This window comes from Thamnophis sirtalis, unplaced genomic scaffold (assembly GCF_051295495.1).
Source record: "Thamnophis sirtalis isolate CommonGarterSnake01/CBP01778 unplaced genomic scaffold, rThaSir2_p1.2 scaffold_6, whole genome shotgun sequence".
Classification (NCBI taxonomy): domain Eukaryota; kingdom Metazoa; phylum Chordata; class Lepidosauria; order Squamata; family Natricidae; genus Thamnophis; species Thamnophis sirtalis.
The window spans coordinates 55,722,552-55,746,963 of record NW_028261386.1 but is presented as its reverse complement, the minus strand read 5'-3'; positions in this window follow the sequence as shown (position 1 = coordinate 55,746,963).

Sequence of the window (24,412 nt, the reverse complement as noted above, 5' to 3'; positions counted from 1 at the left end):
CCTTCTACCTCCAATCTATCCACAAGTCACAAATGTTGAAAAATTATTCATTGCTGAGCTATTCCTCCATTTTATGTTAAACTAGATGAATACCCATGCTCCTCTACAAAACTATGTGATCGGGCTTGATACATCGACACTTACAGCTTGAAAATTAATGAGTAGTTATGATCGGCCTCTCCTCTCTCCTTCTCTTCCTCAGGCTTACCCCACAGAAGCCTTTCCTCTCCTTTTCCCTTCTCTCCCTCAGGCTTGCCCCACAGAAACCTCTACTATCTTATCCCCTTCTTTCCCTCAGGCTCCTCTCCAAACTCCCAGCCAGCAGGCTGGTTGAGTCACATGCTGGCCATGGCCAAGTGGCAGTTTGAACAGAGATCTTTTCATGTGGGGAGGGGGGAGTAGAAGTCCTTAGCATTTGGAACATGTTAATAATAATATAAGAAATACTAATGATCTGAGGGTCATTTTGAAAAATCCTTTCTAAGCGAGCACCTAGAAGCCAAGAGGAAGCTACGTGCCACATTCCAAGTTTCTAGGCTTTACAGTTCTGTAGATTTTGTGATGCAGCATGAGTGGTGCCTCCTTTTATATATATAGAGATATAACATTATCTATACACTGATGGACAATCTGAGGATGGGGTGAAGAAAGGAAACAGCCTAGTGAATATCAGTATAGGTAGTCCTCTGTTTACGAACACAATTGAGCCTAGAATATCTGTTGCTAAGTGAGAAATTTGTTAAGTGACTTTTGTCCCATTTTACAACTTTTCTTGCTACGTTTGTTAAGTAAATCACTGCATTTTTTAAATTAGTAACATGGTTGTTAAGTGAATTTGGATTTCCCATTGACTTTGCTTGTAAGAATGTCACAAAAGTTTAGCACATGACCTTGGGATACTGCAATTGTCATAAATAAGAACTAGTTGTCATCTGAATGTAAAGCACATGACCATGGAGATGTTGCAAGGTCATAAGTATGATAAATGATCATAAGTCATTTTTTCAGTGCCGTTGTAACTTTGAATGGTCACTAAACACACTGTTGTAAATTGAGAACTACCTGTATTTTCATTTAAGGGGAATAAAACTTCCTTTTTGGAGCTGATGGTATTTTAATTGTTTGACTAGAAATCTCAAATGGTAGGGGATAAACAGTAAAACACAACACCCAAGAGAATACATTTTTTTGCTTTTTCAAACCAAAAGATATTTCTATTATGAATTGTTTTCCTTTATTTCCTCCTGGGTTTGAAATGCTCCCAAAATGAATCCTGCTATTGGTTGACTGAGTAAGACGACATCATATTTTATGTTGATTGAAGGACTGTACATTGTGCTGGTAATAAGGATTTGCTGCCCTTAGGCCCAGTTCCTGCAATATGTTATGGATCTCAGGAATGTGGTCATTACTTTGTCTTAGCTGCAAAATTACTTTTATTGACTTGCAGTTAAAATATCCTTAAAGCAGGACTTTACATATCTGTTCACCGTCTGGAGAAAGAATACAGTAAGGAGTTAGATTTTCAGGTGAGATTCCTGAAAACAAAGAACCAAATGGAGAACCATCCTTAAATATTTTTAGAAGAATTAAAAAATCAAATGTAGGGTGTCCCAGACCAAATTCCATTTTAAAAGTGACCTTATCTGCTCCTTGGTCTAAGCTCTACCCCATTTAACTCTAGTATCTCAGTTCAAAAACTGAATGCAGTTTTCAGTCTGGAAAATGATCATCACTGTACTAAAAATAAGTTCCTGATGGACTTCCAATTCCCAACATTGGCCGATATGGTCAGTAGAAACTAGCTCAAGGAACTCTGTTCATAACATGTGAAAGCTACAGATGACAATTGCTCTCCCTTTGAAAAGGAGTCCCCACAATGCATTATTACCACCTTTGTCAAAGCTGCAATCTAGACTGCACAATACATAGGCTTCCATGTTTGGACAATCAAGAGAACAATAAATTAATTATGCATCCTGAGTTTGCACAACAAAATTATCTACAGTGTGGGGGGTAATCTTAAGGATATGGTATCATGCTGACACAGCTAGCCTGTAAGATCATTTAATCTCTTGCCTGTAGGCTTATTCTATGTGGATGTGAGTTTTTTTGTTTGAGGAAAAACTCTGAACTGTTTCTGAATGCAATGTCACTTACAGAAACTCTCAGAAGGAAGAGGATAAGTGACCTGTTGTTATTATTAATAGGAGAGCAAATACATCTAAGGTCAGATGAACAATGTTAGCCTCATTTGCTGTGGACCCAACAAGGAAGAAACAGTTCTACGGGGCAGACTATTGACAGACAATTTCAACATTCAGGCTTGCCCAGGGAGAGCAAAGATGTCAAGGAGGAACAATTGGCCAAAATTATGATGGACCCCCATAGCTACCTACAACCTGGTTCTGAAGTTACAGCTCCTACAGCATTCCCATGGTCATTCAAGCTTACAACCAATCACGGGAATGCTTCAGCAGTACCCTGCCTCCTCACCTATCTTCCTCCATTCCCTCACCAGGCCCCTTGGCCCCCTTTCCCATCCCAGTGGGCCCCACATCTTCCTCCTCACTTGCCTTTCAAAGATTTCCAGAGCTTTGATTAGGAAATGAAGGAAAGCTGTTCTATTCCAGAGCCATGTGGTGGAATCCTAGAAGCAACTGCCATTTGGGGAAGAGGGGCAACTGCATCAAATTGTCATACTGCACAGCTCAGGAATGGAGTTAGCTTGCTCTACTTCCTTTGCACAAGCTCTGGACCACTGAAAACTGCTGCATAGCTTTCCAGAGTTCACAATAGGGAAGCAAAGCATGCCTCTTTGTCTATGGGACACATGGTGTGATCCCAAACAATGGCTGCCATTTTCAAGGTGACCCCAGAAATGAGAACAGAGACGCTGGCTTCTGCACTTCATTCATTCATTCATTCATTTTTCATTCATTCTTGTATGTTTTCAACATACAAGAAAACTCTAAGGTATTTTCAACAAATGCATATGCACTGTATCGGGAGATGCTTAACCTCTGTTTGTAAGTCTCTGCAGTATAGATTCCCTGCTGTTCTGATGTTTTATAGCAAATACTCATGTCCTGATGTGTTGCACATGAGTCAGTTCCCAAATGCAAAGCATGCTATACTTCTCCGGTCTGCACCCCCACAGATTTTCTACAAAACTGCTGCTTTTTCAAAGAGATCCAGCAGGGTGAGAAATCCATAATTCTCACTGAGACACGCCACTAACTTTTGATGGCAGGCTACATTTTCCAATATTCCTGAAGCTTTTATTTAGAAATGGAAGTTTGTGTCACCCTTGGTGACAACACCTTTATTGCCTGCTCCACAACTAAAATATTCATATCTTTGAAAAGCTTTTGTAGCAGTAATTATTTTATTTTGCTGTCATTGAGCCAGTAAAACTGCCACCTTCATGAAGCTTATTCCACAACTGCTGTTTTCAATCTACAGCAGAGTTGAACTTAGTCTTACTTTCACAGTGTAACTGTGACAGAAGGGCAACACATAACACCCAATGTTAAAGAGATGAGTGTTGTGTGGTCCTGTTCAACCTGGACCTTTTGGGATTCAGGTCATTGATACTGGCCATAATGTGTGGTCTATAGTAGCCAGCTTGCACAGGCACACCACAAGTGAAGGCAACATTATAAAACAAATTTTGGAGATAAAGCCTCAGCAAAAAAATAATGCCCCCCTCCTGCACACCTTAAGTATGACTATTTTTTATTTATTTATTAGACATTTATAGGCCGCCCTTTTCCCTGAGGGGACTCAGGGCGGCTTACAGTCAAAAAGGAAAGGGAGTGTAGGACAATACAAAAAGAAATGTGCACAAAAGTAAATTAAATAGTAAAACTCAACATTCACTCAACATTCGGGAGGGGCAAAAGTAAACTTATCCCCAGGCCTGACGGGCTAGCCAGTTCTTGAGGGCTGTGCGGAAGGCCTGGACGGTGGTGAGGGTACGAATCTCCACGGGGAGATTGTTCCATAGTGTCGGAGCCGCAACAGAGAAGGCTCTCCTCCGAGTAGTCGCCAGTCGGCACTGACTGGCGGATGGAATACGGAGGAGGCCAACTCTATGCGATCTGATGGGACGCAGGGAGGTAATTGGCAGAAGGCGGTCTCTCAAATAGCCAGATCCACTACCATGGAGCGCTTTATAGGTGGTGAGTAGAACCTTGAAGTGCATCCGGAGATCGACAGGTAGCCAGTGCAGCTCACGGAGGATCGGTGTTATGTGGGCGAACCGTGGTGCGCCCACAATCACTCGTGCGGCCGCATTCTGGACTAGCTGAAGTCTCCGGATGGTCTTCAAGGGCAGCCCCATGTAGAGCACATTACAGTATTCCAGCCTGGAGATCACAAGGGCTCGAGTGACTGTTGTGAGGGCCTCCCGATTCAGGTAGGGCTGCAACTGGCGCACCAGGCGAACCTGGGCAAATGCCCCCCTGGTCACAGCTGAGAGATGGTGGTCAAAAGTCAGCTGTGGGTCCAGGAGGACTTCCAAGTTGCGGGCCCTTTCTGAGGGGTGTAAGTTTTGTCCCCCCAGCCTGAGTGATGGTATGTTGGTCAAATTTTTGGGAGGGAAACACAACAGCCACTCGGTCTTGTCTGGGTTGAGTATCAGCTTGTTTGCTCTCATCCAGTCTTTAACGGCTTCTAGACCCCGGTTCATCACGTCCACCGCTTCATTGAGTTGGCACGGGGCGGACAGATACAACTGTGTATCGTCCGCATATTGGTGGTATTTTATCCTGTGCCTTCGGCACGGGATAAAGATATCCAGCAAAATACAGTCACAAGTTACCTTCTTGTCAACAAAGGGACTGATTTTTGTTTATTTTTAAATGCAGATAGTATATGGTAACTTGATCATTTGATGAGGAAGTGCCACAGATCAATTAAAATACATCTAGGACTAGACTGCAAAAGTGGTAAGATGGGTAGCCAATAACTTTGATAAGCAAACAAATAAACAAACAAACAAATAAATGACATCTGATGTGTCCCCTGTTGCACGTGGAAGCTCCGACAGCAGCTATGCTTTATGGTACCAATATCTTGTGATGTTTGTTTGTTTACTAAAAGTGGGAAAGTATATGCTTTAAGTCTCTTCAAAGCCACATTATTTAGCAGTTTTAAACACAGACACAGACACACACAGACACACACACACACAGAGAGAGACATACACTCCCTCTCCCCCTCCCTCCCTCCCAGTCTTAGGTAAATGTAGTGATATTTTTGCAGTGCTTAATCATTCTGAAGTAATACTTTTGCTGTTACTATTACAAATAATAGCAATGTGTGATAGAATAGTAAGTCAGGGAAGGGAAAAATATGAATTTTAATTTAAAAAAATCTGTTTTAGTGACCTTCTCTGGGTTAGGCAACTGTTATAATATTATGCTATCAGAATTCTAGTGCCAATAAGAGCTGCAGCAGGGATGAGAGAACTAAAGAAAAGAATGTTTATTTTAAAGCTAGTTGCTGTGATTGCATATATGTGCATTTAGATAATTTGATTTTATAAACACCATTATGGTTTTTTTCTATCCAGTAAACTCTACCTACAAAAAGGGAAAGTTTTCTTGGGAAAGAAAGTTGAAAAGGCACAGAATTAGAGGAATCCATCAGTGGAGATGAAACAATGGACTTAATTCAAGATGTAACAATTATTGAATGGTATTCATAATATTATAATGTTCATGCAAGAAGATGCTAATAAGCCTAACATCTATTCTAGATGTTGAACATATTGTTCAATAAAATTAAAGTTCACAGAAAAAAACAACCTTGCTAAAAAGGGACCAGCAAAGCCTCTGAGAAAGGAAGATTTGTCTCACAAAACTTCTGAACTTTTTCCCACCATCAGTTCCACAAAAATGATCAAACATAAGGTGGGTCGTAATACAAAAACTCCAGATTTCACCTTAAATTAATAGAATCTGAACAATAGCCACCTGCATTTAAAAGACATAGGAGACTCTTTTGAAGATAGCAAAGTCCACATTTTGGACAGAGGATTCCTAGTTTGAAAGATGCCATCTACAGTATGCCAAAATGGAACAGCCTTCTCTTAACAGTAGGAGAGGGATATGACATCATCTATCTCCCGTCTACAACACAGTCCTTTCCTCAGTTCCAAGAAGGCTCCACACCCATTTGCACCACTCAGGTGACCATGATGACATAGACAAACCTCCAGTTGACCTTAATGACTCACTAAAAGAATGCAAATGATGAACTGCCTGCAAGGAATATAAATCCTTCCATTCCCTACCATCCAGTCAGAGCTGAAGAAGCTTCTTGGGTGAGAAGTGAAACGTCTTCCAACCCCACCCACCCCCGAAAGTCCAGTTCCTTTTTGAAAAAAAGTGTTTTGAGGAGTTTACTGTGAGGAAATATTGCAGGAGCTGGGGTTTTTAGTTTGGAATCAAGGAGGGATGGGACATGATAGAGATATCACGCAGGACATATATAAAATGGACAAGAATTTATCTTCTCCATTTCCTTTTTCTCTCAGTATTATTATGTGAGAACTTGGAGGTCATCCACTGAATTTAGATTCAGGACCAAAAGGAAGAGACACTATTTTACATAGGGCATATCTAAACTGTGGAATTTGCTATCAGCAATGTAGTAATGGCAATCAATCTGGGTGGTTTTAAAAGGGGAATAAGCAGATTCATGGACATTCAGGCCAACAAATGAATATATATATATATATATATATATATATATATATATATATATATATATATATATATATATATATATATATATATATATATATATATATATATATATATATATATATATATATATATATATATATATATATATATATATATATGTCTTTCCTATCTCCTGAATTTTAGACAGCACAACCAAGTGACAGTGGGTATGGACAGTTGGTCTTCAGTCCCTGATTTTGAGCTTGCCAAATACATCAATCTGGCCAACAAGTGACAGAAAAGCAAAACTGGAAAGACTGCTCATATTCATGTTTTTACCCAAATAAGAATTATGTAAGGTATATTTGTTGTGAATGATAGGAGCATTAATACAGCTACTCTGCAGTGGCAGCTGTAAATACCAAGTTCTCTGGTGTCAAACACTTCCAAAATGAATCAAGTGCAACATTTAAAAATTGCAGTACCCAAATATTTATGAGTTAGACAGATACTACACCAAGGTCCAGGACTGGTTCTCTTACATAAATCATGGACCTTTCTATATTACTTTAAACAACCATTACATTGAAGCAACCAACATTAATAATAAGGAATAGCAAATGGAGGATGGCAATGGCTGATCATCTATCACTGTGGACATCCTATTCACCTGCCAGCACATAAACCTTTCCCTTCACTCCTTCCTATCCATGAGCCTAAGATAATAACTTAAAAGGGGGGGGGGTGTCCATAAATGTTCTTGTATGCAAGAAATGCTCATGCCTTTACTTTTCCTGAATCTATCCTCAAAGATTAAAGTTTTCCTGACATCTTTATGGCCCATTGGAAGGTCTGCAAAATAGAAACATGTTTTTGTCATGCATTAAAACAAGCAAAATATGAATTTAAGTTTCAAGATTTCTTGGAAATGTGATATATTATTTGAGGCAAAATGCCAACCAATGCTTATTACACCTGTCAGTTTGTGTGGTGACTTTCTCTTCTTCATAAATAGTTTCCATATGTTTTGCAATCTAAATTATATACATAATTTATACATTCTTTGTAAGTACATAATAGTCACTATTACATTTCCCTTTTTACCATGGCATGCCTAGATTACTTTACTTTGATTATGTATCATCAAGTACATATTTTTTTTATTTCTAGTGACCACATAGATTGATATCCTCCATGACAGCCTATCCCTAATCTAGTTTTTTCAAATCTTCCAATAATGCATTATGTTATTACTGTAACTGTCTCCATCCACCTTGCTACTGGTCAATCTGTTCTTCTATTTCCTTTCACCTTTCCCAGCATTAGAACCTTTTCTAGAGGTATCTGTCTTTAAAAAAATGGATAATTTGAGCCTAGTCACTTGTTCCTCTAATTGAGAACTTTGGGTTGAATTGTTCAATTATCTATTTTTTTTCTTGGTTGACCATGGTATTCTCAGCAATCTTCTTCAACACCAAAGTTCAAAATCATCAATATGCTTCCTATGCTGCTGCTTCAGAGTCCAATTTTCACTTTCATAGAGTGTCACAGGGAATACTGTGGCTTTCCCCAATTCTGGTGTTTGTAGGTCTAGACACAGAACAGCATCTTACTATTTTTCCCAAAAGTCTTCATAGTCTACAGGGCGGGGCATAACCTTTTCCTAGGGGGTCACAGCAACACTTGTAATAACAACACAAATAATTCATACACCATTCGAAAGCCCATCAAAAACTGAGTTTATTGACACGATTTAATAGTCAGTATGACCACCATTAGCCCTTCGAACAGCATTCAAACGAGGTGGATAAGAACACAACAAATCTTCAAACAGTTCCGTTCGATTTTCCAGATTTTTCAACACAGTTTCCAAATTCATTCTCAAAGTTTCAACCGAATATCGATTTTGACCTTGCTCCTGAATCATCAGAGCTTCCACTTCATCCTTAATTATGGCCCCAATGTTCTCTGCCGGATTGAGATCTGGCGAATTTCCCGGCCAGACGTCATTGCCCCAAAATTCGACATCCAGCATCGCGAGCCTCTCGAAAGGCAATGCATTTTATTCTGTCAATGATCCTTTGTTCTTCCGAATCGAATTTTCCAGCCATTCTTAAAGCAAATTTAACATTTAATAGCTCATTCAATTCAGTTTTTTATGGGCTTTAAAATGAGGTGTCGCGGAAGTTGTAAACTGCTGTCGATCTTGCTGTGACCCCCTAGGAAAAGGTTATGCCCCGCCCTGTATATTTCTTGACAGCTTATTCCTTTGCTGTTGTTGGCTAATCCTTAAAGTCAGAAGCTATCTACCATTTCTATATTTCATTGTCAATTCTATAGCTGATTATTCTACCTATTGCAATTAGTTCTGTGTTCTTTATATTTAATTTTAGTCTAATTTCTTTTCACTTTGTTCATCAAAATTAAATGTCCATTGAACAACATGAATAAATACGGGTAAATATCCACAGTAAGAACCAAAGCAAAAGCACATTCAAGAGTGTGGGTAAAATATTATCCAGTTAATCAGCTAACCAAACCAATTAACAATATCAGACACTGCATACCCTTTTTTTCTTTATCAAATTCCATATCCCCTATTCCCAGGCTGAGTTTTACTTCAAATATTTGATTTCCCTCCCCCATCAACTGTTGACATTGGCAGGCCAATTAAGTCTCCCTCCACCCATTGACCCATATTTACAAAATTAAATATTTAAAATTCTACTTATAATGTAATCCCCCAGGAGAATAATTATTTTATTATAACTAATTCCTCACCTCAAGTGTTAATGTAAATAGTATTCTGTCAAATAATTGTACAAGAGGGTGAAATTTGCCTCAGTGAGGTGCTCTGTGCCATGAAAATGATGCAGTACATCTCATCAGGGCATGAGGTTATTTATCTTTTTTTAAAATATATTATTAAAGAATTTTGTATTGCTCCAAGACATTATAGCAGCAATTCCATTAGCTGGAAAATTTTGGAACTGCTGGATGATGCCTTGCAGCAACATAGCTGTTTTGCTCTGCTTTGCTTTGCTTTGCTTTGTGTGTGTGCGTGTTTGTGTGTGTGTGTGTATTGCTTCACAAAGCAGATTTGAGTGAATGTTTCACATTAAACTTTGAAATACTATACTGTGGGTAATGTAAGTGTCCTACCTCCTATTGAACAGTTCTGGAAATCAACCATGGCATACATTCACTATGTGATTTTTTTCAATGGATTTTAGATTGTATAAGAAAATTGAACAACATGGAGTAATATAATCATTCATTTAGGATATGTGGGGTTAGCTAATATAATCTGATATATATATTTCTCTTCCATGGAAAGGAGGACCTTTATTAGAAGAGAACCCCATTTCATATGAAGGAACTCCCATTTATATTAGATGCAAAGCAGGTGGAATTTGTGTAAAAATAATCTCACATCTTCTGTCATACCTTATTTGAGGTCACTGAGGAATGAAAAGCAATTTTTGAAGTTCATCATCAGATTAAGTCATAATTCTGCTCTATTGTATATTTAAGCTATGGATACCAATTTAATCATGTTTGTATTGCTTCCAAATGAATTGAAATTTATATTGCTGGTTATTTCGTTTAATTATACCAAAATTTCACTGTCAAGTGTTACAGTTTATTAATGATTATGACATGAATTCTGCCTCCCAGCCATTTACTGTACATCTACACATCTAATTTTCATCTGTTCAGTGTTACAGTTATATCATGAACTAAAATTCCACATTTGAAGATATATAGAAGCAAAAGATGATTTATTACAAATTTGTGCTTACTAAGGGTAGAAATATGATTGGCACTAAATTTATAATAAATTGTCAGATTAAAAATGAATTTGGACTATATGAACAAAAGTACTACCTCTTCTGCTCCATCAAAGTCATCACACACTAGAAGATGAAAAATTATTTGAAGGAAGCAAAATGCCCTACAGAAAGAACCAAAGCAGAACAACACTCCCATGTGAACAGATAGACAATACAACAACAACAAAAACAACAACAATTTATTATTACCGTCATAGACCAGTGACCAATAGACAATACATTTCCCCATAATTTGCATCAAAAGCTGACATACATAAACTTTCTTAATAACCACATAGTCACAACAGAAGTTTGTCATTAGCATAGAAATAGCCAAGAAATAACTAGAAATAATCAAGTCAATTTGCCTTCCAATATTTTTAAAAAACAACACAACATACACTGGACTATTATTTTTTAGTATCTTTACTCCAATAAAAAATGTGTGTGTTTATGGTTGTGAACCCAATAAAGGAAAAGCACCCTTCTGCCCTACAAAATAAGCAAATAAATAAACATTGAAAAATGAAAGTTGCTTGAAAAGATAAGCTACTGGAAAAAAATTCAGTACATGAAATTTTAACAACTCCTTTCTCACTGCTCAAGGTGTCCCAAAGGTACTTTTTCAAGAGGCAACTGGACTTTCTTGTTTTTCTTTAAAGAAGCTTCATTTCTCATCCAAGAAGCTTCTTCAGCTCTGACTGGATGGTGGGGAATGGAAGAATTCCATTCAGAGCTGAAAAAGCGTCCTGGATGAGAAGCAAAACATCTTCAAAGGAAAACAAGAAATTCCAGTTGCCTCTTGAAAAAACACCTTTGGGACAACCATGACCTGGATGACTGAGAATCTCCATAGCCACTCTCCAAGAGTTCTAAGGATTTCTTTTTTTTAATATTTTTTTTTTATTTTCAGACAAACACACAACACATATAACATAAAAGCCTCTTCAACTACACACAATGTGTCGATTGGTTACAAGGTCTTTCTGTGTCCTTTCCATAGTCATCACTTGCATTTTATCAAAATTCACATATTGACAATCAATATATCTTTGTATACATTGTTATTATGCTTCCTCCTATTCTAAGTCAGTCTATTATTTTAGCATTGATAACATTCTCTAATAATTTTCAATTTCATGTTTTTCCCCGTTATTAGTATAATCAATCTAATATACATGTATACAAATTGTTATAATTATTAAACATCCATTACGCCTAGCTATTATTACATCCTTTATTACATCATCCTGAAATCATCCAATGATATTACATTTTTATATTCTATTCTATATAGAATTGTTTATCTTTTATAAAAAGGCTTTTCAACATCATCTCCATGATCCTCACTTACAGTTTGTATAAGATTTCATATTATCAATCTAGTATATATAAATGCTTCATTATCATTATTAGTCATTTATTTGACTATAGCTATTATTACGTTGTACATAGCACTCAAAATTTAACTATATTTAACTAAAATTTATTGTGACATCATTCTATTATTTTAGCATTGATAACATTCTCTAATATTCAATTCCATGTTTTTCCCATTATTAGTATCATAAATCTAATATAAATGTATTCAAATTGATATAATTATTAAACATCCATTAAGCTTAGCTATTATTACATCCTTTCAACATAAGGCATATTAAATTTAAAGTACATTTATATTATGACATTTTATTACATCATCCTGAAATCATCCAATAATATTACCTCTTTATATTATATTCTATATAAAAATGTTTATTTTTTATAAAAAGGCTTTTTAACATCATCTCCATAATCCTCACTTACAGTATTGTATAAAATTTCATATTATCAATCTAGTATATATAAATGCTTTGTTATCATTATTAATCATTTATTTGACTATAGCTATTATTATGTTGTACATAGCACTCAAAATTTAACTACATTTAACTAAAATTTATTGTGACATTTCATTTCATATCCTGTATCCTTCTAGAGATAGTGTAGTCCAATATCTCTTGCCATTTGTAAAGTTTGTATTCTAAGTGTTTTGTTTTTTTGATAAGTCTTATGTGGACTTCTCTTAAGAACTTTTTGTTCATTGCATGTCTTATAAGAATTTGAAATCCTCTATCTGCTCTTTTTATCAGCTTAACTTTTGTTATCATTAGTGCTTCTGCTGAGATTACTCTCATTATTTCTGCCAAATTTTCTCTCCTTTCTTCATCTATTTTCTGACATTTGGAATAAAGTTCCGGTTCATCAATTTCTCCTTTCCGTATTTCACACTTGTCATTTCCCTTCACTCTCAGTTTGCTGTCAGTGTGAACAGTTTTCTTATCACTTTCATATGTCTCTGTTATTTTTTCAGCTCTGTCCTCAAACTTCATCACTGTCCCCATACTTTCTGTATTTTGAAAGTTTCTTTTCAATTATCTCTGTAATTATTAAAACTTTTTGAATTTCTAAGAACATTCTTTGCAAAGTTAGTGCCTTTTCTTCTTCACTGTATGCCATTTTCCAGGTTTTTAAACACTGCCAAAACATCTGAGGCTTTTTAGGTTTCAAACAAATTCAGTGGAGTTTTTCAAATCAAAGCTTTCTCTTTCCTGCAAAGGAACACCTGTATAAACAAAATGTTTTCCACTGAACCTTTCAGTAAACAAAGCTTATAGCTTTATCAGATATTGCCGAGCCTCTAGCCATTAGATTGCAGTGTTACCTCTTTTCCATCTCTTTCTGCCTCTCTCTGTAAACACCAAGTTCCGAGAGGGGTAAAAAAAATGTTTAAACATTACGCTCCATCCAAGTCTTATGAGAGAAGTTTTTAATCCACGAGTACAAAAAATGGAAAAAGTATAGAGGAAAAAGGAAAAAAAGAGACCAGTCCAGTTTAAAAGTAAGAGGCATTTGTAAAAAGTCCATCCATAAAAAACAAAGAAAGTTAAGGTAGAAAAGATAATATGATAGTCTTAAACCAGAGTTAATTTGCCACTTATTTTCTTCTGTCTTCAATTTTATTTTAAATTCCAATTCTTTTAGGTTTTCCCTTCTCTAATAATAAAAAAGTATCACTATTTCGACACACTCCTGTACTGCATCTATTTCAGAGGCTTGTCCCAACCTTCTGCAGCCATTTTGGCTGCTTCTCTTGTAGCTGGCAAAAAGAGCTTTCTCCTGGATCAATCAGGGGCTTTGTAATGCCCCTGAGATCAGCAAGACATGCTCTTCTTTATCACTGTTCCTTCAGAACAGTTTAGGTCCAAAAGGACCATCCAGGAACAGAGATATTGACAGGAATCCTGGAGCCCCAAGATTGCATTTCATGTCATTGTGATGTCAAGATCCGCCCTCAAGAGTTCTAAGAATTTCTCATTAAGTAAGGCAATCCTAGCAGAAAGCATAGGACAGATTAGAGCAGTTTTTCTCAGCCTTAAAAACTATAAAATATGTGGACTTCAGGTCCCAGAATTCCCCAATCAGATTTGAAGTCCACCTATCTAAATGTTGCCAAGGTTGGGAACCAGAGTAAAATGCTCAAGAGTGAACATTCTTCCACCAAAGTTGAAAATACTTATTTTAATGTGATGTGGCAGGAACAATATGATAGACTAGGATTAGCAATCCAAACACTCCATTTGATCTTTGGAAACTCTATTTTGTGGTCCACAGAATGCCCTGAAATCTTGCCACCAAAAACTGGAAGGAGTTCCCTGATAAACAGAGATGTGATTTTTCTGATAGATTCAGCAGAAGCCACAACATTATTTTCAGCAAAACAAAAAACAAAAAACAAAACAAATCTTTGTAAAGTATAGGATAAGCTCAAGGCACCTTAAAAGCAAAACAATCCTGCAAATGAACCATTCTGAAATGCCAATGCAGCCCTCTCTCTTGCACAGTGTTACCATATTCTATCCTCTCCTGCATAACTTTTAGCCAGTTCAAAAAAATGCCACCTGCCAAAAAATGTGATTGTGCACCGCTGAGAAAACAGATTCCCTGTGGTCAAAAGAGAGATCTGTAATTATTCAATTCCCCTCTGAACATTTCTCATTTTCCATAGCTTGCAATCTTCCATATACAGATGTGGTACAAATATTGTAGAAATGAGTTGCCTACCTTTCCATTCTAATTGTTTGAATTAGACTGATTGGAATTGCAGATTCAGTATGTTGACCACTTTACCATAGAGGACACCAATTTCCTTTCTGGTTCCAGCTGAGTCTAGTGGATGGTGTATGTGCGTTGTGTGTTTCAGCTTGAGATATATTTGTCATGGCACCTTAAGGCAATTCCTATAAAATAGATCAAAGTCCAGTGAGTAATAGACTGCTTCAAAAGCTTGTTCTGAGCAAGAAACAAAATCTTGAATTAAACATAGTTAGAGAGGTCTAATGAAGGAATGAGGAGAACATTCTGGAATTTCCTATAATCATTTACCATGTTCAGAGTTAGCCATTCAAAGAAGCCAGATAGCTTGACCCCTGAAGCTATTACTCCTACCTGTTGAACCAATATTTCCAATTTTTTTTTCCGGTTATGGATATTCTTGTGCACAGCTAATATTAAAAAATTAAAAAATAATCTTATTGTCTAGAAGTTGCTGGACTAGCAGAAAAAGAGGTTTTTCCCCTTTAAGTTCTTTAAGCTTTTTGTGAATATAATCTTTTTACACCCCTTTATAAGTATAAATGCCTAACAAATTCACATTTCAAGGCAAATAAAGGCTGTCTATGTATAATCGAAAAATACTCAAAAAGTGAAGCTGTTTTCAGATGGTGCCCAGCACTATCAATAGAAAGGAATGTGCTGGTGAAGGTAATAGTTTTCCAGCCCTGTAGGGTGCCCAAAGCTCAGAAACTCCTACTGTTTTGATCTAGTTACCATGAAGCAGAGAAAGGGAATCAGTTGTGTACCAAGGAAAAATATCTATATTTAATTTGTAAACTAAAAAAAAAACCCTCTTCTTTCTTCTCTTTTCCAAGTGCCGAAATATATGCATGTCTATTCTTCACCCCCAAACTGGAAAAATCACAGAACAACTCAGTTTAAGCAAGCAAGAACAGTTTTGTTTTACATTTGTCTCTAAATGTGAGCCTCTTGGAATCAAGATCACATGAAGTGTTAGTAATATTTTATAATGCCGTGGTAAGACATTATGAAATATAACTGACTGGAATGTTTCATAATGTCTTATCTTACCTTAGTATCTTATTGGAATACTGTATCCAGTTTTGGTCACCACAAAATAAAAAATATATATGTTAAGATTCTAGAAAGAGCAACAAAGATGATTAGGGGACTGGAGGCTAAAACATATGAAGAACAGTTTTAGGAATTTGGTATGTTCAGTTTAATGAAAAGGACTATAAATAACAGAATAAATATCAGAATAACAAAGTTGCAAGGGACCTTGGAGGTCTTCTAGTCCAACCCCAGCTGAAGCAGGAGACCCTGTAACATTTCAGGCAAATGAATTTTCAACCTCTTCAAGATCATCTCCAGTGATCAAGCACTCACAACTTCAGAAGGCAAGCCAATCCACTGGTTAATTGTTCTTGCTGTTTCCATCAAATTGTTATCGACGTTTCGCTCCATTGCTTTTTGTTTTGCCTTCTGGTGCTTTGGGAAAATAGGTTGACCAATTCTTTATGGCAGTCTATCTGATAGACTCTATCAGATATTGAAACACTGCTATCAAATCACCCCTAGTCCTTCTGTTCATTAAATTCCTGCAACCGTTCTTCATATGTTTTATCTTTTAGTCCCCTAATCATCTTCGTTGTTGTTCTATGCACTTCTAGGCCCAACATCTTTTTTTATATTGTGATGACCAAAACTGGATGCAGTATACCAAGTGTACCAAGTGTCATCTTACCAAGGCATAATAAAGTGGTACTAACACTTCATGTGATTTTCATTCTGCCCCTCTGTTAATGCAGCCTAGGATTGCATTTGATCTTTTGGTGGCTGCAACATACTGCTGGTTCATGTTTAAGTGACTTTCCACTAGTACTCCAAGATCCCTCTCAATAGTTACTGCTATTGAGCCTACGTTTCACCTAATCTGTATATTTGGTTTTTCTTACCTAAGTGTAAAACCTTACTCACCATTGAATTACATTTTGTTAGATAGGGCCCAGATTTCAAGTCTGTCACGATCTATCTGGATCTTAAGCCTACCTTCTGGGTATTGGCTATTCCTACCAGCTTGGTGTTGCCTGCAAATATGATGAGTTCCCCTTCTATTCCCTTATTTATGAGTACTGGTCCTAAAACAGAACCTTAGGGTTCTCCACTGCTTATTTCTTTTCATTTAGATATAGTTCTATTAAGGGACTGCATGAATTAAGATCTGCTTAGCATGATCTGTTTTTGACAAACTGTTGTTGGCTTTTGGTTATAACTTTGCTTGCCTTTAGGTGTTCACAGATCTGTTGCTTGATTATATTTTCCAAGATCTTTCAAATTATTGATGTCAGGCTGATTGGTATGTAGTTTCCTGGATCTGTGTTGTTGTTGTTGTTGTTGTTGTTGTTGTTGTTGTTGTTGTTGTTTTTAAGATGGGAACCATATCAGTTCTTTTCTTCTCATCTAGTATTTACCCAGTGCTCTAGGACTATGGGTGACATGATAGCAGTGTTCCAATATCTAACAGGCTGCCACAAAGAAGAGAGGGCCAACATATTCTCTGAAGCATCTGGAGGCAGAAAAAGAAGCAATGGATAGAAACTAATCAAGGAGAGAAGCAACCTAGAACTAAGGATTTCTTGGCAGTTAGAACAATTAATTAGTGGAATGATTTGCCTCCAGAAGTTGGGGGTGCTCCAATACCAGAGGTTTTAAGAAGAGTTTGGACAGCTACTTGTCTGAAACAGTACAGGGTGAGGGTGGAGGCTCAGTCTCTGAGCTGGTATCCTGCTGGAGCAGGGATGGGACTAGAAGATCTTCAAGATCCCTTCCAACTTTGTTATTATGAATCTCAAATTCCTTCTGAATTGATAATTCTGTTTGGATTGAGGGCTCACTCATAATGTTGACACATAGAGTAATGGGGAACCCTGATAGAAATGTCTGATGAATCAACTTGAATAAGAAGGCTGTGGAAGAGGAAGCTCTCCAGCAGTAATTTGGCAGAATTGCAAATAATGTGGCCTTGGGGTAGGTGTTGGAAGGAGAAGTAAGTAAGCTGATTACAGCTGCCAAACAGCAGGTGTTTTTCTGAAGGAATGACTGGTACAAAAGAGAGGAAAGGAAATAGAGAGGCCCTGAAAAACAAAACAAAATATAAAAAAGGTGCAAGAGCTCTACATGCTGGACATTATTAGAAAAAGAAATCTCAGAGACAGAGAGAACTGAAGTCAGAGCAGGCTTAAAATTGAAACATTGATACATACTATCAATAGAGCTTAATATATTTATTTATTTAAAACATTTTTACAGCTTCCCATCTTATAACCATCTCTGGGTGGCTCAATATAGTTAATAATAATATATTGTAATACTAATTATCATAGTAATAGTATAGAGCAGGGGTGTCAAACTCACATCGTCATGACGTATTGGGACCTTTCCCCCATTGCTAAAAGAGGTGTGGGCGTGGCCAGCATATGACACATCCAACCCGAGGGTCACGATTTTGACAGCTGTGGTATAGAGGTAGCAGTAAAATAGAATAGAGGAAGTATTCACATATCACTTTTGTTTGTTTTTACAAAATAAAGCACCTTGCCAAGTCTTATAGTGAGACCAAAAAACCCCCCACCTCTCCAGGGTCTAGTATTTTTGCTTTTTTCTTGGATCAGTCTGATAGGGTTCAGTTTAAATAAGAACAATTGGCAATGGCATGGTGTTTACACATAATAGCTTTCTTTCTTTCACAGAATTCTGTAGGCAATATGCAAATCCTCTAGGACCATAGATAGGGAAACAGCATCAAAAGCCCTCCAGTATATATAAACCCCAAATTGATGACATTTAAAAAATATTTTATTTTCCTTCAGAAGTAAACAAGGAAAATACATACAGTACTAGGCTCTTTTTCCCCATGAGATGTTGAAAGTGTCTTGTTTAATTATTAATGTCTCTATGGCTGGTCTCTTTAAACTGGTAAGAATATCTGAACATATCCATTGCTTCATACCACTTCCCAAAATGTTCATGATCAAATCAGTAGATAGAGTAGCTATGTGAGCTCAAACTCACAGCATAGCAATTCTGTCCTTTAATCTACAGTCCACTTGCCAGAAGCTGATAAGCTGATTCAGCCATCGTCCTTGTCTCCCTACTGATGAAAGGCCGATTCCAAGATTCTGTTAATAGCAAAAGATTTTTAGGCCATGAATGAGAATAAAGTAAGTATGCAACCATTGTTAACAACTGGGAATGAAAAATGGAAGGCAAGAAATTCATAACACAGGGAAAGATGGAGAAAACAAATGCTATCTTGGAGTAGTACAGCCATTGCTATTTTAACTATCAGCAAGACAACTGATCAGATATCTCTAATATGGCATAAGCAAATAATGAATCCATCCATGCCTGTACTCAAGTCTTCACCTTTGAGACAATCATTGGGTATTCTTCCTGTCCTCTCATTTTTTTCCTATTGTCTCTCTAATCTGCCTAGGTTCCATGTTTTCGTCAGGAACAGCTAGATCATTCTGTTTGAAATGTGTTTCAATATTACTAGGTCGGGTTGGTAGTTAGGCTGTTGGTTTGAGAACTGAGCTTACAAATTTGGTTGCAAACAATTCATCACCATTTGAGGAGACATCATCAGTGTGTTTTGAGTTGTGCTTCCCTGCCAGAACACAGGTCCTTAAATACCTTTTTGTGACATGCAAAGTATGTTGTTTTTTTCAGATATTTTTGAGTCTGATCTTGGATTGTTTGATTGGCTGGCTGTTTTCTCAGTGATTGGTAGACTGGGTTGATGTTGATGTGTAAGTTTATTGACTTATTGGTGGGAAACCAGGCTTCAAGTAATTCTCTTTCTCTCCTTGATTTTGCCTGGGTTACAACTGTGGTCCCAGTTGGATCAAATTTGTGACCTTCTGAAAAACTGAACTACCATCAACAACCGAGTACAAAAGATGAAAAGTAAGAGGTCCACTACACAAAGAAAGTTATGAGAAGAAAGAAGCCTGATCACATGGACACTTCCAAAGAACTACGCTTATAATAAATACAAATAATTTGTATTTATTAAAGTAATAAGAGTGTGAACTTCCTGCTCATCTAGAAGTGTCCAATAAAACACTTATAGGGAGCTCCATCTAGCTTCCCCTATCCTGGGCATTATGTATGTATGTATGTATGTATGTATGTATGTATGTATGTATGTATGTTTTGGCTTTCAAAATTCTGCAGCCATTTTGGCTATTACTAAGAGTTCTGAGAATTAAGTCCCATATATGGAGGGAGTCAAGTCAGGAAGGCACCAAGTATTGGAATTTGAGAGCAATTTATATGATATGGAAATGTTTGCATATCATTAATTAAGTGCATGATTCTAAGAAACAGCACATAACAAAAATACAGGCCTGTATTCCATTATCAATTAAGATGAATATTAATTGTTTCCTTCAGATGATTTATCCTATTAATTTTGTCCATTTTTTTCTGCCTACAAAATCAGCAGGTGAAAGTCATACACAAATCTGTAAAGTACTTAAAAAACAACTATACACAAGTTCCTACATCTATACTATCAAAAGAAAGCCTTCTTTAGTTCAATAGAGATTACCCTCAGTTATATGATTGTGATATATTACCCCAGTTATATGATTGCAGTGGCCTAGTGGTTAAGAGGCTGGGTTTGTTGACTGGAAGGTTGGTAATTCAAGACTCAAGTACTGTGTGATGGGTGAACTCTTGCCCCAGCTTCTGCCAACCCAGCAGTTAGAAAGCAAATAGATAACAGTGTTCCATGCCCCTCAGCCTATAATCCTGCTAGCCACATGACCATAGAAGCATCCTCAAACAGTGCTGCCTGCCTTGGTTAGCAAATGGCTATAAGCACTGCCGCCTAGAATCAGACACAACTGGATGTGGAAAACCTTTACGTTACTTTTATATGATTGTAGTCTTTTTGTTTGGACCTATGCATACATAATCAGAAGGGCTTACTTCCTAGTAGCTATGCATAAGATTATTTTGTTATTTATAAATATATAAATACATTTTTTAAAAAATAATATCTTATCAGGACAGAATAGTGGACTATTGATATTACTTTAAAATGATCTTGCAATGACTTTGGTATTGTCCTTTGTCGTCAACTCCAAGCTATTGAAAAAAGAAAATTATAGGAATATCATAAGGGGAAAAAAATATTTTTCCGGTCCACTCCAATGCTTCAAAGTTGAATTCAGTGTTGATGTCTACAAGAAGATCATTCAAAATCATCTTGGTAGTATGCTCATTCTAAAAAGATCAGTGCATATTTGTAACTCATTTTTCTCATTATTTGCATACATTTGTTGCCTGATTAGAAACCAACCAAGCGAGACTCACCAAAATTTGATTTTTTTTTCTTACACTGGCTTTGGGGAATGTTCATAGTTCTGAAGAAAAGACAATGGAAGTTCTACAACAGAATAAGTCACAGAAGCCAATGAGAGGTGTAGATAATGGCAATAATTTCCCATTAACTGCAGGGACCACCTAATAGAAAAACTCATTACTTTAATGATGCTATAAATAAATAATTGTTCTCTCTGGAAATTTTGTGGGATTCATTAGTTATATACCTTTTGACCTCTCCATGTGGGTTGCCCACCCTCTAGGTCATTATCCTGAAATAGGACATATTTTAATTAGTCCATTACATTTGTTAGCATTTCATCCCTTATTTCTTGATTAAATGAGAAATAATGAATGTTGGCTTTTATTTTTATCAGATCGTGGCTTTCATTTTTATGGGAAGATTACCATTTTAGGTGGTAAAGGAAAGCACTCTAGGAAACATCAGATGTACTTTTAATGGTACGGTATTATGCAGAATTTCATTTTCAAAAGTGTTTAATATGCAGCAACCATGTCTCCCTTTGAACCTTACACACCACTGCTTCTGTTACCAAATGATTTAAAAAAGCAAAAAAAAAAATATTTGTATTGGGTTTAATGTTTGAAGTGAATCACAAATGCATATTTACAGGATTCTATAGAAGCAAAAAGGAAGAAAATTTCTAAATGAGAATGGTAGGATTTTGAATTGAAAGAAGGTCGGTTAGTTTCTCCTTTATCTTACCACACTCCTCAAAGTGAAATGTCCTATCTTGTGAAAAAGAATAATGCTCCTGGCACAAATACTTCTGAATAGAGAACTGATCAAGGCCTGTGAAATACAGAAATGAATGAGGCAGTGATATCCATTTCCCTTTTGCTACTTATTTCTGGCTCTTGAAGTTTTGAATAAGACATAAGGCAAGATGAGAGAATTTCTGAAGTGAAAGTTAAAAAAGAAGTTTATAAACTAAGAAATTAAGATGAGAAAAAGTACAGTTGTCATTGTTGGAAAGAATTTCTTTGTAAAAATGAATGTTTTAGTTTGAATGTCCTTATAGCAATTTAAAGAACTGCTGAACTATTTAAACAATGACAAAAAGATATACCCAGATTTACATGTCAGGTGAAAAAAACATGGGCTAAATATAAGATCCTCTAAAATGCAAAGAAAAAAAGAGAAGGACTGTGATTATCTGACTATATTTTGTTGCCTGCTGTTTGGTTGGATGAAGGGATGATTGTTGATGATGGAATGCTGTTGTTAAGAAAAAAGACACATTTAGATTTAGAAGATCATGGTCTCAGGTTTGAGTGGCATGGTTGCTTATAATATGATAAAGTACAACAAATGTAGATTTTATAAGTCTTTGTATCAGGAATGCCATACTATGAATATGGAATAGAGATATAAATCCAGGCTATTCATGAAAATGCCTTTGTTGGCCTCAGCTCAAGAAGCACTTTGTAGAAAAGTCAAATGGTTAACATATAAAGAGTTCCTAACGCAGGGAAATGGAGAGTTTAAGATGAAATTAAGAGCACAATTGACTACAGAGGAATTGGTTTTCTATGGTTCTCAAATGCACAATTGAGAAAAAAATTTCAATAGAGATAAAAATACCAGTAATAGAATGTGATAAAATGGAATTAAAAATGAATTATGTACCAATGATGAACATGTGGTTATTGAAATACATCCAATGTTGGGAAAAAATGAAATAGAGGAAGAGCAAATTAAATAATATATGTTAAAATGGCTCCATGTTTTCCCACTATCAGGGGTGCCCGTGGGGGGTGGAAGAAAATCAAGATGGTGGCCACAAGGGTGAGATCAAAGATCTATCTGTTTTTTTTTTATGTGCAATGACCACCGTGACTTTTTTTTTTTACTGTGAAACTCTTTTTATTGTGTTTTGTGTGGCTTTTATTCTGCCCACACTTTATCTATTTCCCTTTGCTTTTGTTTATTTTTACACTTTTAAAATTAGTAGCTGACTCTGCTCAGTGGGATTTATTCCCAGATAAACATGTATACGGTTATAACCCAATCTGTTATTTGTTAACTTTCTTGTATTTAAAATATTTCTTTCTTTGTATTTTTATATTTCATTTAGTTCAGTGCATTATATTTTTATATAAATTCCCATGTAGCTTCATACATTTTTCTTTTCTAAATATAGAAACAAGTATTTAGAAGTGTAAGAAAAAAATTGTATAAGATGTTTTACAGGTGGCATCTACCCCCAATGAGAATTGCAAGAATGTCCATGAATAAATCAGAAAAATGTTGGAAATGTCATCAGATACCAGGCTCATATTACCACATGTGATCAACTTGCATTGGAGCTAAAAGATACTGGACTAAAATTCACACGTGGTTGGAGAAAATGATACACAAACACATAGACTTTAAACCAGAGGTCTTTTTATTGGGAATTATACCAGAAATCTAAAACAAAGACTTAAAATATCTGATTGTAAACGTGCTAACAGCAGCCAGATTCGTATTTGCAAAAAACTGGAAAAATGAAACAATACCAAAACAGGAAGAAGTTATTCAAAAAATAATGGACTGTGCTGAAATGAGTAAATTTGGTGTGTACCAAAGACCTGTGGGTAGCCAGGACAGACTGAGGCGGAGACAGGAATAAAGGCTAACAAGTTTATTCCCTCAAAAGAACAAGCTAACAGTTCAGAACCGGCTTAGAACCAGAATGCCGCCGCTGCTCGTTGGACAGCTCCCTATTTATGCAGGAGCTGTCAAACGATCAGCCAATCAGATGTCGAATCGCTTCCTGCTTAAACTCCTTGTTTTGGCGGCTGCGCAGAACATAACACCCCTCTCTTCTAAGTTCGCGCAAGCGTAGTCTTGCAAGTACGCTGGCCGCCGCCTGATTCGGCTGGATGCCCGGAGCCCTTCTGCCCTGCTTGGAGGCCCTGGTTGCTCGTCCTCGGCCGAGGACTCTGCGCCGGAGGATGGTGATTGCCCGGGTCGCCGAGGAAGACCGCAGGAGGGTGCTGGCCCACCAGGTAAGTCGCCGCTTCGGTTTGGCGCGCTGGCTGCCTGCTCGACGTCGGCCTCCTCGTTGCTGGGTTCCCCGTCGCTGGTCGCCGCTGCTGTTGGGCTCGCTGGGCTGGTTGGTGACTGCTGGCAAGGTTGCCCTGGGTGCCTGCTCCGCAACTGGTCGCAGTGACGTTTCCACGTTCTGCTGTCGAGGAGCCTGACCCTGTAGGAGCAGGGCCCAGTCTGATCAGTTACTATGCCCGGTAGCCACAAGGGATGCCCCCCATAATTACGGGCATACACTGCTTCCCCTTGTGCGAAAGATCTCGTCCCTCCCTGAGAATCCAAAGGCTTTGGGGTAGAGTATGCAGGGTGCAACCGGT